Source organism: Macaca nemestrina, chromosome 2 (assembly GCF_043159975.1).
Source record: "Macaca nemestrina isolate mMacNem1 chromosome 2, mMacNem.hap1, whole genome shotgun sequence".
In the NCBI taxonomy this organism is placed as follows: domain Eukaryota; kingdom Metazoa; phylum Chordata; class Mammalia; order Primates; family Cercopithecidae; genus Macaca; species Macaca nemestrina.
Genome location: NC_092126.1, coordinates 26,938,622 through 26,953,579, shown reverse-complemented (window position 1 = coordinate 26,953,579; position 14,958 = coordinate 26,938,622). Strand labels below are relative to the sequence as shown.

Below are 14,958 nucleotides of genomic sequence, written 5' to 3'. Positions count from 1 at the left end.
CTAATCATAGAGAAGTCTCGGACTGTGATGTGGACTTATTTGCATATTGGCTATTTTACTTAAATAATGGTATTAGTTATGACTTCAAACCAAAATATTACTAAACATGACCTTTGAAATAGAGATGCTATGTTGAACAACCCAACATGTTTCCCTCCCCTCCCTTCCTTCGTTTTCATCCTACCTTTTGCTCTCTTCTTTCCACATACATTGTTTGAATCTATTGTCATCACTGATAGGTGCCAGTAATTCAAAATTTGTATATTCATTTATTTCACAAATATTTAATAAACATATATTATATACTAAGACATATGTTAGACATTTTGAATACATGTGTTAGCCAAATGGGCATTTCTTTGCTCTAAAGGAACTCAATAGCATAAGTGATCCCTGATCTTAAGGAAGCCACTATGGAGTAGGAGACTCAGACATGCAACAGCTAAGTATCAAATGTGTTATACGTATTAGTTACTACACAAAAATGAGTTTGAGAACTCCCCAGATTGAGAGCTGCCTTTGGGATTCAGAAAACTGTCGATAACAGAGAAATGCAGGCAAGGAAACAGCTTTGTGGGCTTAACACTGAAATCCTGGAACTGCACCTTTAGAGGGTGCTAAACTGTATGGTCTGCAAAGAAGAAGCATTGAGCACTGAGACTGGAATATTAGCAAAGGGGTAGATCAGGACCTTGCATTCCTTACTGAGAAATTTAGTGATGGGAATTATGTCAAAGAAAACAAATTGACCACCAAAGATCTGGGGCCCCACCAAAGATTTCTTCCCAGCCAGGGATTACATACTCCAGTCTCTAGCAAATCTAGATGATAACTGGTGTTCACTTATTGAATGTAAGCAGCTGAATTATGTGTCATTCCCAGATCAAGGTGGTAAAAAAACAATTAGTCTTCTCCATTGCTTCTTATCTCCTGTTTGAAAAATGACATCCAGGGCAACCTTAGAAGACATATGTAGATGTCAGAGTCTCCAGCAACCTGAGTTATTGAATTGCTGGGAATCAGAACCTCCAGCCTGGAAACCAAGAACACCTACATTAGATGAATACACAAGTGAGAAATCAACTTTTATTCTGTGATACTATTGACATTTTAAACATTTTCTTTGTTACTGCAGCTAGTGGACTTTCTTCTGATCAACACAGCAACTATTACTTTTTTTCATATGAATATGATGTAATCAATTGTATATTTTTGAAAAATGCTGCTATTAGTGTGGGCAGGAAGATCATGTGGTAGGGAGGCTTCAATAAACCACTAGAAAGACAAGATCTATATCAGAACTTCTATAGCAGGAAGAGAAAGGATAGCTTTGGGTGCCATTTGGATGCTCCATCCTTCGGTAACTGCTCCAAGCTTAATTAGGGATAAGTCTAGACAGCCCCCAGGTTTTGAAATATGAAAGGTAAATTTTTAAAAATTAATATGAAAGTATCCAGTGAATAATGAAATTTATGGTAAACACATATTAGTTTTGGAGCACCTAAAATGTAGTTATCAGGGATGACTGTATTCAGGACCACTGTATTGAAATATTTGAAATGAAAGATTATCTTTTAAAGGGAAATCTACATGTCATCATAAAAAAGAATACCTTTGGCTTAACTCTTCTTCATAGAAAATGATTTTTTTTTTTGTATGGAAGCTTCCCACCTCACAAAGGCAGGACTGCCATGATATATTTCAGGCAAGAGTGCCTAGAGACATATAAATGCATGAAGAGTGGAGTTTGAAGAGAGAAATTCCCTCTGCCAGGGTGCAGAATGCCAGATAATGAATCCTTATGGAGGTGACATTACAAATTGGAATCTGGAAGGAGAAAAGAACTCAGGGAAATAAGAGCCGTTATAGAATGAATGATTGTAGTAATTAGGTTATGTGTAAAGATGGGTTTAGTTATTGCAATGCAAATAAATCAGGAGTGTGTTTCAAGCAATGAAACAGTGTGCCTCTTGGAATTTGTCAAGTTCTTGCCTTTCTTGTTTCCATATAACCTAATGCTCTAGTCAGGAAGTATCTTACAATTGTAAGACATATTGAAAAAAGGTAATTGCTAAAATATGAAAAAAGGCTTATATTATACACTTAGCTTCCTTGAACTAATTTTGGATTACAACAACAAAAAGAGATCAATCATATTTCTCAATCAGTATTTAGCGTATCATTACCAACCTTGACAGGGATAAATGACGTTCGTAGGTGATGTTAATGAAGATGACATTTTAAATTCAGATTGGCAAAACTCAAAGCTTCTATTTGTAAAATAATGCCCTAATATGACACTAGATCTCTGAGGTAATGTTTCAGTCATTAAGCCAGAATATCGTTTGTTTAAATGTTTTATATATAAATTGATTATAATTCTGTTTCTTAAAAATCACTTTTATATAATGAAGATTTCTGTTTAGTTTTTGGATTTTATGTTGTTTATTAGTTGTCTGTTTTCTGTTTGCTTTTGGGGGTTGTTTTGTCTTTTTAAAAATGTTAAGCTGATACACTATAATTGTACATATTTATGGGATACATATGATATTGAGATACATGTGTACGATATGTAATAATCAAATTAGGCCAATTACATCCATCACCTCAAACATTTATCATTTCTTTGTGTTGGGAACATACAAAACCCTCTCTTCTAGCTACTTTGAAATACACAATAAATTACTGTAAACTGTGGTTACCCACCTATGCTGTAGAACACTATTATTTATTACTCCTATCTAACTGTAATTTTTTACCCAATATCCCTACTTCCTCCTTCCCTTCCCAACATCTGGTAACTACTATTCTAATCTCCACTTCTGTGAGACCTACTTTTATAGTTCACACATATGGGTGAGAATGTGTGATATTTGTCTTTCTGTGCCTGGCTTATATTACATAACATAATGTCCTCCAGGCTAATCCATGTTGTTGCAAAAGACAGGATTTTATTATTTTTATGGCTGAATAATATTCCATTGTTTATATATACCACATTTTCTTAATCCATTCTTCTGACGATGGACACTTAGGTTCACTCCATTTCATGGATATTGTGAATACTGTTGTGATAAACATGGCAATACAGATAACTATTTGATATACTGATTTCCTTTCCTTTGGATATGTACCCAGTAGTGAGATTGCTGGATCACATAGTAGTTCTATGTTTAGTTTTTTGAGAAACTTCATACTGTTTTCCATAATGGTTGTACTAATTTACATTCCCATTAATAGCATATAAGGGTTTTGCTTTCTCACACTCTCACCAACATTTTTGTCCTTTTGATAATAATTATTTTAACTGTGGTGAGATAATATCTCATTGTGGTTTTGATTTACATTTCTTTAGTGATTAGTGATGTTGAGCATTTTTTCATATACTTGGCCATTTGTATGTCTTATTTTGATAGGTGTCTATTCAGATCATGTGGCTATTTTTATATGAGATTATTTATTGTTTTGCTGTTGAGTTGTTTGAGTTCTTTATATATACTGGATGTTTATCCTTGTCAGATGGATAGCTTGCAAATATTCTCTCCCATTCTTTCAGTTGATTCTTCACTCTTTTGATTGTTTCCTTTGCTGTGCAGAAGTTTTTTAGTTTGATGTAATCTCATTTGTCTATTTTAGCTTTTCTTGTCTGTTTATGAGTTCCTACCCAAAAATCCTTTGCCCAGACTAATGTCCTGAAACATTTTCCATATGATTTTTTTTCTAGTAGTTTCATTGTTTGGAGTTTTATATTTAAGTCTTAAATTTTGCTTTGATTTTTGAAATCATGAAAGCTAGGGGTCTCATTCAATTCTTCTGCATACGGATATCCAGTTTTTCCAGCACCATTTATTGGAAGGACTGGTTCTTTCCCTAATGTGTGATCTTGGCACATTTAGTGAAAATCAGTTGGCAGTAAATATGTGGATTTATTTCTGGTCTCTATTCTGTTTTCATGCCAATATGATACTGTTTTTTTTTTTTTACTATAGCTTTGTAGTATATTTTGAAGCCAGATAATGTGATGCCTTCAGCTTTGTTCTCTTTGCTCAGAATTGCTTTATTTGAAGTCTTTTGTGGTTTCATGCACATATTAATTATATTTTGTTTCTGTGAATAACGTCATTCCTGGGATTAAATTTTACTTAATCACAGTGACTAATCTTTCTGATGTACTGTTGGATTCAGTTTGCTAGTATTTTGTTGAACATTTTTACATCTTTTTTATTAGAGATATTGACCTGTAGTTTTTTTGTTTTTTATTTTTTTTCATTGTTGTTGTTGTTTTCTTTTGTCCTTGTCTGGCTTTTGTATCAGAATAATGCTGGCCTCATAGAATGCATTTGGAAGAATTACATTTCCTTCAATTTTTTGGAGTAGTTTGAGAAGAATTAGTGTTAATTCTTTAAAAGTTTGGCAGAATTCAGTTACAAAGGCATCTGTTCCTAGGCTTTTCTTTTGGGGAGTTTTCTAAATTACCGATTTAATCTTATTTCTTGTTATTTGTCTGTTTAGGTTTTCTGTCTCTTCATGGTTGACTCTTGGTAGGTTGTGTGTGTCCAGGATTTTATCAATTTCTTCTAGGTTTTCCAATTTGTTAGTGTAAGGTTGCTCTAATTATCCTTTGTAGTTCTGTAGCATTAGTTTTAAAGTTTCCTTTTTTGTCTCCAATTTTATTTATTTGGCTCTTCTATTTTTCTTAGTTACTCTAGCTAAAGGTTTCTGGATTTTGTTTGTTTGTTTGTTTTTTAACTTTTTATTTTATTGATATTTTGTATTTACGTCTCAATTGTATTTATTTCTGATCTTTGTCTTTCCTTCTATGACTTTTTGTTTTTTCTTCCTTTTCTGGTTCCTTAGGGTGCCATATTCAGTTGTTCGTTAGAAATCTTTTTACCTTTTTGATGTAGGCATTTATTGCTATAAACTTCCTCCTTAGTACTGTTCTTAGTACTTCCTTTAGATTTTGGTATGTTATGTTTCCATTTTCATTTCCTTCAACTTTTAAAAAATTTCCTTCTTAATTTCTTCATTGACACATTGGTCATTCAGAAGCATGTTGTTTAATTTCCAAATATTTTTATAGTTTCCAAAGCTTATTTTATTGACTGCTAGTTTTATTCCACTGTGATCTGGAAAGATGCTTGACATGTTTCCAATTTTTAAAATTTGTTGAGATTTTCTTGTGACCTATCATGTGACATTTTGTCTTGAATCCTGAAGAATATTCTACATGCTTATAAAAATAATGTGTATTTTGCATCTATCAGATAAAATGTTGTGTACATATTGCTTAGGTCCATTCAGTCTAGATTGTAGTTTAATTCCAGTGTTTCTTTGTTGATTTTCTGTCTGGTTGATCTGTCCATTGCTGAAAGTGGGATGTTGAAGTTCAAAACTATGATTGTATTGCAGTCTGTCTCTCACTTTAGATATATTAATATTTGCTATACATATTTGGTTGTTCCAGAGTTGGGTGCATATATTAGTCTTGCTGAATTGACTCTTTAATTATTTTATAATGACCTGCTTTCTCTCTTTTTATAGTTTTTGACTCAAAGTCTATTTTATCTGATACAGGCATAGCTACTCCTACTCTCTTTTGGATTTGATTTGTGTGGAATATCTTTTGCTATCTCTTCATTTTCAGTCTATGTTTTTCTTACAGGTTAGATGAGTCTCCTGTGGGCAGCTTATAGATGGCTCTTAGCTTTTTATTCATGCAGCCACTCTCTTTTAATTGGATAATTTAATTCATTTTTATTCAAGGTTTTTATTGATGGGAATTGGCTTACTTCTGACACTTTAAAAATTTTTTACTGGTTGTTTTGTAGATCTGTCCTGCTTTCTTCTTCTCTTGCTTTCTTCCTTTGTGGTTTGATGTCTTTCTGTAGTGGTTTGCTTTGGTTCTTTTTTGTGTATATTACAAGGTTATGTTCTGTGGTTACATTGAGGTTTACATAAAACATACCTATAACATGTTATAAAGGTACTAAAAGCTTAATTTTGATTGCATACATAAACTATCCACTTTTGCCCCCTTTTCCAAAGTTTTATGTTTATAATGTCGTATTTTACATCTTTTAATAATATTAATCTCTTAAGAGATTATTGTACCATTATTTTAATAGTTTTACCCTTTGACCTTTGTACTAGAGATATAATTGTTTTTACTACTGCTCTTACAGTATTAGTGTTTAGGATTTGACAATGTATAAATTTTTACCAGTGAGTTTGGTATTTTCATATCATTTTATGTAATGAATTAGTGCTTTCTTCCTATAGCCTGAAAACTTAATTTAACATTTTTATAATGTAGGTCTACTGGTGATAATCTCTCTCAGCTTTTGTTCTTCTGAACATAAGTCCCTTCAGTTTTGAAAGACAGAATTGCTGGGTATATTATTCTTGGTTGGAAGTTTCTTTTTTTCAGGATTTTGAATATATTATCCCACTTTCTTCTGTTTTACAAGGTTTCTTCTGAGAAGTCTACTGATAATCTTACAGGGGGTTTCCCTATACATGATGATTCACTTTTCCTTTGATTCTTTTGACACTCTGTCTTTGTCTTTAATTTTTGACAATTTGACTAAGATATGTCATGGTAAGAATCTCTTTTTTTTCTTTTTTTTTTTTTTTAATACTGAGTCTCACTCTGTTGCCCAGACTGGAGTGCTGTGATGCAATCTCAGTTTACTGCAACCTCCGCCTGCCTGGCTCAAGTGATTCTCCTGCCTCAGCCTCCCCAGTGGAGGTGGCTCTTGCCACCACACCTGGCTAATTTTTTTAATTTTTAGTACAGACAGGGTTGCACCATGTTGGCCAGGCTGGTCTAGCACTTCTGACCTCAAGTGATCCAACCGCCTCAGCTTCCCAAAGTGTTGGGATTAAAAGCGTGAACCACCGCTCCTGGCCAAGGATCTCTTTTAGTTCATTTTATTTGGTGTCCAATGGGCTTGTTGAATTGAGCATTGTAATTCTTTCCTCTGAGTTGGAAAATTGTCTACCATTACTTCTTTGAATTTGTTTTCTGTCCCTTTTTCTATTTCTGGCATGCCAATTATTCATAAATTGTTCTGCTTGATAGTGTCCCATAAGTCTCATAAGCCATTTTCACTCCTTTTTATTCTTTTTTAAAACTCCTCAAATTGTATGATTTCCAGGGGTCTTTCCTCACATTAAATGATCCTTTTTTTCTGCTTGATCTAGCCTGTTGTTGAACTCCTCTATTAAATTTTTCAGTTTGTTTACAGCATTATGGAGATGCATGATTTCTATTTGGTATTTTAAAATATTTATTATCTCCCATTTGAGGTCTCAACTTGTTCTTGCAATGCTGTCTTGACCTCTGTGAGCATCTTTATGACAACTATTTTGAATTCCTTTTGAGTAAATCACAAAATTCTGTTTTCTAGATCAGTTTCAGAAAGTCATCTTTTTCTTTTGTTTGAAATACATTCCCTTGTTTTTTTTATTTTACTCACTTCTTTGTGTTGGTTTCTATATATTAGATAAGAAAACAATTTATCTCAACCTTGTTAAACTAGCATTATTTGTAAGGTTTTTTTTTTGTTTTTTTTTTTTAACCAATTTTTCCTTCCAGAGATTTTAAGGTGCCCCTCTAATCTTTTTTCTTTTTTGTTTCTTTTTTTTTTTTTTTTTTGCCAGGACCGTTATCTTTGTTTTTGGTGCCTACCTGGGGCTTAGAATATGTCCCATCTTGTTCATACCCTAAAAAATGATATAAGAGGAGCCATATATTTTAGAGGTACCTGGAAAGATTGGGATGCTGGAAGTGAGTTCTAGTAACTTCTATTTTCATAGTGAGGCCGAATGAGGGCATTTTCCCCCTCTTTATCTAGACTAAGCCAGGGAAGAGGACCTGTGGCTAATACCTGTATTCATGTTCAGGCTACACCTTCTGCTTCTGAAAGGATAGATGCTGGAAATAAGCTTGTTATATGTTCATCTGTTTGTTTTCTGTGGTCTTGGGTCACTCATGATTACAGTGTTCCCTTGAAGTCCAGAAATACTTCATTAAGGACACTGTCCCTTAGGTGAAAGCTATGGAAGTTGTGGTGCTTGGTGCATGGCCAAACTCCTTTCAGAAAGACTGGATGTGCCTGGATTTATCTCTTGGGTGAACTGGGAAAGGTGGGTTTTATGAAGTGTCAAGCTCTGGCTCTGGCTACTGTAGTTAGATTGGTTATTTGTTGGATTGTATTCCCTGTTAGCTCCTTGATGCAGTTCATTAAGAGTGTAGGCCATCAATTAGCCACTGAGAATATGTGTCATAAGCCACTTTCAGAAAGAACGTGAGAGCTTCATGTTCCTGCCCCCTTTTCTGCATACTTCAAGTGGGTATAGGGCCTGGAAGTGTTTGGATGTCCATTTAAGACCACTTCTTTGTTCTGGGATCAAGGGAGATTCACATATGCCTAGGCCAGAGCTACTAGGTTTAGAATGGAGTGTTTTAGGAGGCAGCTTTAACAACTGGGGCTTCTCCTGTATGTTCTGGATCTCCTCTAGGGAGAAACAGGGAGTTATTTGTTGTTGCTGTTTTTTAGGCCTCTTCTTTTCCCTAATCCTAGGGGATATAATACCCTACAAGCCTACATGCTTGTACAAAAGCCATGGTCACATGATCACTGCCTTTTTTTTTTTTTAACCTGGGTTTAGAGAGACACATGCATATGCCAGCCCTTTCTGTTTCCAGAGTTAGGAGATATCCATTTAAGACCACCTCTTTTTTTGGGATCAAGGGAGATTCACATATGCCTAGTCCCTCTGTGCCCAGAGCAACTAGGTTTAGAATAGGAGGCTTTTAGGAGGCAACTTTAACAACTGAACCTTCTCAGAGTATGTTCTGGGTCTCTTCTAGGGAGAAACAGGGAGTTGTTTATTTGTTGTTGTTTTTAGGCCTCTTCTTTGCACCAATCCTAGGGGATGTAATACCTTAAAGAGCCCATACACTTGTGCAAAACCAAGGTTACTGCATTTTTTTTTTCACCTGTGGTTTAGAGAGACACAGGAGTATGCCAGTCCTTTCTGCTCCCAGAGCTAGGAGATTTATGATTCAGTCAGGTAGGCAGATGTTATAAGAGTTGGGGTGTTTGCTGTGGTTGTAAACTTTACTCTGGTTGCCCCCAGGTTGATAATTGACTACCTCTTTTAACTACCTGATGCAAGTTGGTTAGAAGTCAGGCTACCTGCAGCCACTGCAGGGGTATTTCACAAACCCCTTCCGGGGGAAGCAAAGGATTGTGTCTTTTACACATAACTTCTCTGCACTACTCCTTGGAGAATAAAGTCCCTGGAAGTCCTGGTATGTCCTTAACCCACTTTGTTTCCTAGAGTCTTGAGAGACATGAATGTGTCTACTCCCCTCTGCTCACACAGTTGGTGAATTAGAAGTCAAACCATGGGCCCGGCATGGTGGCTCAAGCCTGTAATCCCAGCACTTTGGGAGGCCGAGACGGGCGGATCATGAGATCAGGAGATCGAGACCATCCTGGCCAACACGGTGAAACCCCGTCTCTACTTAAAAAAAATACAAAAAAACACTAGCTGGGCAAGGTGGCGGGCGCCTGTAGTCCCAGCTACTCGGGAGGCTGAGGCAGGAGAATGGCATGAACCCGGGAGGCGGAGCTTGCAGTGAACTGAGACCCGGCCACTGCACTCCAGCCTAGGTGACAGAGCGAGACTCCGTCTCAAAAAAAAAAAAACAAGAAGTCAAACCATGGAGAAACTTGGGCGTTAGGCCCTATTAAGACCCAGACCCCCTTCACCACAGAGGGGAAACTAGGTGTTGGAGAATTGTTTCCCAATTTTATGTTGCAGTGCCCAACGTGTGGTCCATGCAAGTGTGCCTTGGCTTCTCCTACGTACTCAATGTGCATGTTTGCTCAGTGGTTCAATGGGTAGGATTCCCTCAATTGCTCTCTGATTTTCTCGCAGAGGGTGCTGATTTATGGATAGATGTTTATTTGGTACATCTGTGTGTGGAGGGAGAGTCAGAAGCTTCCAATTTCCCAATGTTGGTGACATGACTGTATTTTCTATGACTAGTGACAGAAAATATAATATACCATCCAGGAAATTGATTCAAAATTTAAGTTTTCAAATTCCTTTATATGACAACACACAATTTTTTATTTATTCTAAATTTTTTTTTTGTTTTCTGATAATAAAGTTTTTATGTGCTCAGTCTATAGAGCTTAGAAATTATAGAAAAGTAAAAGAACATTAAAATATTTAAAAATAATGTGTCTTTCATTTTTCTTTATGCATGAATAAACTTGGTGTGCTTTTTCTTGCAATGTTTCATCATATATTCTAATATCAACAACATTCATTTACATAATTTTAGTAGCTGCATAATGATGTATCTCATAGATGAATCACATACTTTTACATAATTATTTTCTTCCTGAAATATGGAATATTTCCAAAATTTTGCTATTCTAAAACCACACACACACAAAGGAAGAAAAAACTTCCACTTGGATAAATTTCCATATGATGTTTCTATATCTGAACATATTATTTTCATAGCAGATTCCTTGAAGTAAAATTACTACATCAAAGTGCATAAACCTTTTTGAAAGCTCTTGATAAATATTGCTAAAATGCCCTCTAGGTCGCCTCTAGCAATTTACACTCTCATCATTGGCTATTCTTAAGTGGGCCTAGTGAGCTTTGATTATCATTACTGTTTCTAACCTGTGTCAATTTGATAGCTGAAAAATGAGATCTCATTGTATTTCCTATGTTTTTTCATTTATCTGTCTATAAGTGGAAATAAGTTTTTTGTTAGTCATTTATATTCTTTTCTCTTTTAATTGACTTTCTAAACCTTTGCATGTTATTGTTTTCATGATACTGATTTAACACAGTATGTTTTTAGCAGTGTATATTCTGAAAACTTTTCTTCTAAACTCCATTTTTTACTTTTGTACATATCTTTAAATTATTCTACAGATAAATTATTTATTCATTTCATCTTTAAAATTTACCCATGACATAATCATTTACAAGTTACTTGCATTTTAAGCTATTTTTAATATATTTTATAGTTTTTTTTAATTTATAGATTTACTTTCGTATGTTTTTCTAGATCAAAATTTTCAGTTGTAATTCAATAAAGCTGCAGGATATAAACTGAGCACACAAAATCAGTTTTGTTTCTATACACTAACAACAAACTATCTAAAAAAGAAATTAATAAAACAATCCTATTTACAATAACATCCAAAAGAATATACTACTTGCAAATACATTTGACTTTGTAGTTGAAAACTCTATACACTTAAAACTATAAAACATCTGTAAAAGAAATTGGAAGTTATCTTGTGTTCATGGATTGGAAGAATAAATATTGTCAAAATGTCCATACTACAGAAAGTGATCTACAATTTCAGTGAGATCATAATCAAAATTCCAATATCATTTTTCACAGAAATAGAAAAAATTCCTAAATGCATGTGGATCCACAAAAGAACCCAAATAGCCAAGGTAATTTTGAACAAAAAGAACAAAGCTGAAACCATCACACTATCTGACTTCAAAATATACTTTAGGCCAGGCTCGGTGGCTCAAGCCTGTAATCCCAGTACTTTGGGAGGCCGAGACGGGCGGATCACGAGGTCAGGAGATCGAGACCATCCTGGCTAACACGGTGAAACCCCGTCTCTACTAAAAAAAAATACAAAAAACTAGCCAGGCACGGTGGTGGGTGCCTGTAGTCCCAGCTACTCGGGAGGCTGAGGCAGGAGAATGGCATAAACCCCGGAGGCGGAGCTTGCAGTGAGCCGAGATTGCGCCACTGCACTCCAGCCTGGGCAACAGAGTGAGACTCCGTCTCAAAAAAAAAAAAAAAAAAACTTTAAATCTATGATAACCAAACAGAATGGTATTGGCCTTAAATGCAGACACATAGATTAACGGAACAGAATAGAAAATCCAAAAATAAACCTACACATGTATGATCAACTAATCTTCAACAGAAGCATGAAGAATACACAATAAAGAAAGGACAGTCTCCTTAATAAATGGTATTGAAGAAACTGCCTATCCACATGTAAAACAACAAAATTGGATTCCTATCTTCTACCATACACAAAAAATCAACACAAAATAGATTAAATATTTAAATGTGAGACCTAAAACCACAAAACTCCTAGAAGAAAACACAAGGAAAATCTTCCTTGACATTAGTCCTGGAAATGATTTTTTGTACTTAGCTCCAAAACCATAGGAAGTGAAAGTAAAATACATAAGGGCATCCCCATTGAATTAAAAAATTTCTGCACAACAAAGGAAACAATCTACAAAATGAAAAGGCAATCTATGGAAAGGGAGAGAGTACTTGCGTTGCAAATCAAATATCAGATTTCTTATGATGGCTATAATGAAAAATAAAAAGTAAATATTGGCAAGGACGTGGAGAAAATGGAAACCCTGTGCATTGTTGGTAGAAACATCAATTGGCACAACCATTATGGAAAATAGCATAGAGGTTTATCAGAATATTTTAAAAAGAACTACCATATTATTCAACAATCCCACCTCTGGGTATTATTCCAAGGAAATGAAATCAGTATGTCAAAGAGATATCTATGCTTCCATGTTCATTGCAGCATTACTGACAATTGTCAAGATGTGGAATCAACCTACATGTTAATTCACAAATGAATGGATAAAGGAAATATAAAATGAAAAAATAAAATATAAAATTATTTAGTTTCAAATATATAAATCATGCCATTTGGGACAACAAGGATGAACCTGGAAGAAATTATGTTAAGTGAAATAAATGAGACACAGAAAGACAAATACTGTATGATATCACTTATATGTGGGATCTATAAAAGTGGAAAATAGGAGTGGTTACCAGAGGTTGTGGGGGTGGGGGAAATAAGGAGATGTTGGTTGAAGGACACTAACTTTCAGTTATAAGACAGATAAGTTCTGGCCGGGTGCGGTGGCTCATGCCTGTAATCCTAGCATTTTGGGAGGCCGAGGCAAGTGGATCACCTGAGGTCAGGAGTTTGAGACCAGCTTGGCCAAAATGGTGAAACCCTATCTCTACTAAAAATACAAAAATTAGCTGGGCACAGTGGCAGGTGCCTGTAATCCAAGCTACTTGGGAGGCTGAGGCAGGAGAATCGCTTGAACCTGGGAGGCAGAGGTTGCAGTGAGCCAAGATGACGCCATTGTACCCCAGCCTGAGCAACAGAGAGAGACTCCAAAAAAAAGATAAGTTCTGAGATCTTATGTATAGCATTATGCATAGCATAATGGCTATAGTTAATAATAATGTATACTTGAAATTTGCTTAGAGACTAGATCGTAAGTATTCTTGCAACAGCAACAAAAAGGTAACTATGAGAGGTAATGGATCTGTTAATTGGCTTGATTTTGTAAGTATTTCACAATATGTACATATATAAAAACATCACATTGTATACCTTAAATGTATACATTTTTAATTTATCAGTTCTAACTCAATAAAGCTATGGGGGGGAAGAGATCTAAGTTGTTTGTGTCACACATGTCCGTATAGAAGACCACCTAAACAGGCTTTGTGTAAGCAACCAGGCTGTCTATTCACTTGGGTGCACGTGGGCTGAGTCCGAAAAGACAGTCAGCGAAGGGAGACAGGAGAGGGGCAGCTTTATAGGACTTGGGTAGGCAGTGGAAACTTACAGTTGAAGGTGGTTATGTGTTGTCAGCAGGGGAGGGGGTCACAAGGTGCAGGCTGGGGAGATCGTGAGATCCATTGTCCAGGAGAAGAATGTCATAAAGCCGATAGATCAGTTAGGGTAGGGCTGGAACAAGTCATAATGGTGGAATGTCGTAAGGTTGGTTACTCAGTTAAGGCAGAAACTGGCTGTTTCACTTCTTTTGTGGTTTTTCGGCTGCTCCAGACTTCTTGATTCCTGCAGGCCATCTGGATGTATACATGCAGGTCACAGGGGTTACAATGGCTTAGCTCCGGTTCAGAGGCCTGGCTATTTGTTTGTGTGTGTTGTATCTTCCAAAGGTTTTGGAAAGAGAGGATATGTAAAAGGATATATAGATTTATATATATGTATATATTTACAGATTTATATATCAATCTATAAACTGATAGCTATATTTTATATTTATATAAATTTATATAAATTTATAAATCTATAAACTGATAGCTATATTTTATATGCTTTAATCAGTTAGCACTTTCCTTTACCACTGTCTCAAGATGTTTGCAACAATCTGAGCATAGCCTCTCTCTTATATATAAAACTATACTATATGCAAGTACATAAAAATTACTATATAAGTATATACATATCTGTCTGATGATCAGAATTTACAGGACAACGTGTGTTCTAGCCTTTATTAAAATATCTCTATTCCTTCACTGTGTTGTTTTGTAATGCTTTTTGTATCATATCACATGTATATTATGTATTATATTATTATATAGTCTCTGGTCCATATCAGAACTACTTATGTTAGCTCACTGATCTGTTATAACCATAAATCACTCATTTATTTGCTATACTTTTTAAAATGATTCATTGTAGAATAATCGACTGTGCAAGTGTTTTATTTCCCCTTTTCAAAATGGTTTATCTGATTTTTTTCCAAGTAACTTAAAATTATTTTTGTCAAAATCCAAATAACTTTCTCTTGGTGTCTTTAATATGATGGCAGCCAATGCAAAATAATTTTAAGCATAAGTAAAATCTTTTTAAAAATTCAATATTTCCATCTAGCAAAATGCTGTTTCTTTATTTAAATTTTCATAGCTCATAGAAATGTTGTGGCTTTGTTTATGTAAATTCCAGTCATTCCCCATTAAAATCGGTTATTTCTATAATATATATATATATATAATACTTTGTTTTTATTTTAGGAAATTTCAATATATTGTAAATTCTAATGGGACTTTAGTGATATATAGGAAGGCTGGTA

At 35.0% G+C, this 14,958-nt stretch overlaps 2 long non-coding RNA genes across 4 annotated transcripts in view; one reads left to right on the top strand and one right to left on the bottom strand.

Moving 5' to 3' along the window:
* Positions 1-14,958, top strand: part of LOC105488911 (uncharacterized) — a 320,242-nt gene that overhangs the window by 103,153 nt on the left and 202,131 nt on the right. The window lies entirely within an intron of this gene.
* The window catches only part of LOC105488910 (uncharacterized), a 72,912-nt gene continuing 58,351 nt past the window's right edge, over positions 398-14,958 (bottom strand). The window contains exon 4 of the long non-coding RNA XR_011619652.1: positions 398-1,033. This is a non-coding gene — a long non-coding RNA (uncharacterized lncRNA). The remainder of the gene's footprint in view (positions 1,034-14,958) is intronic.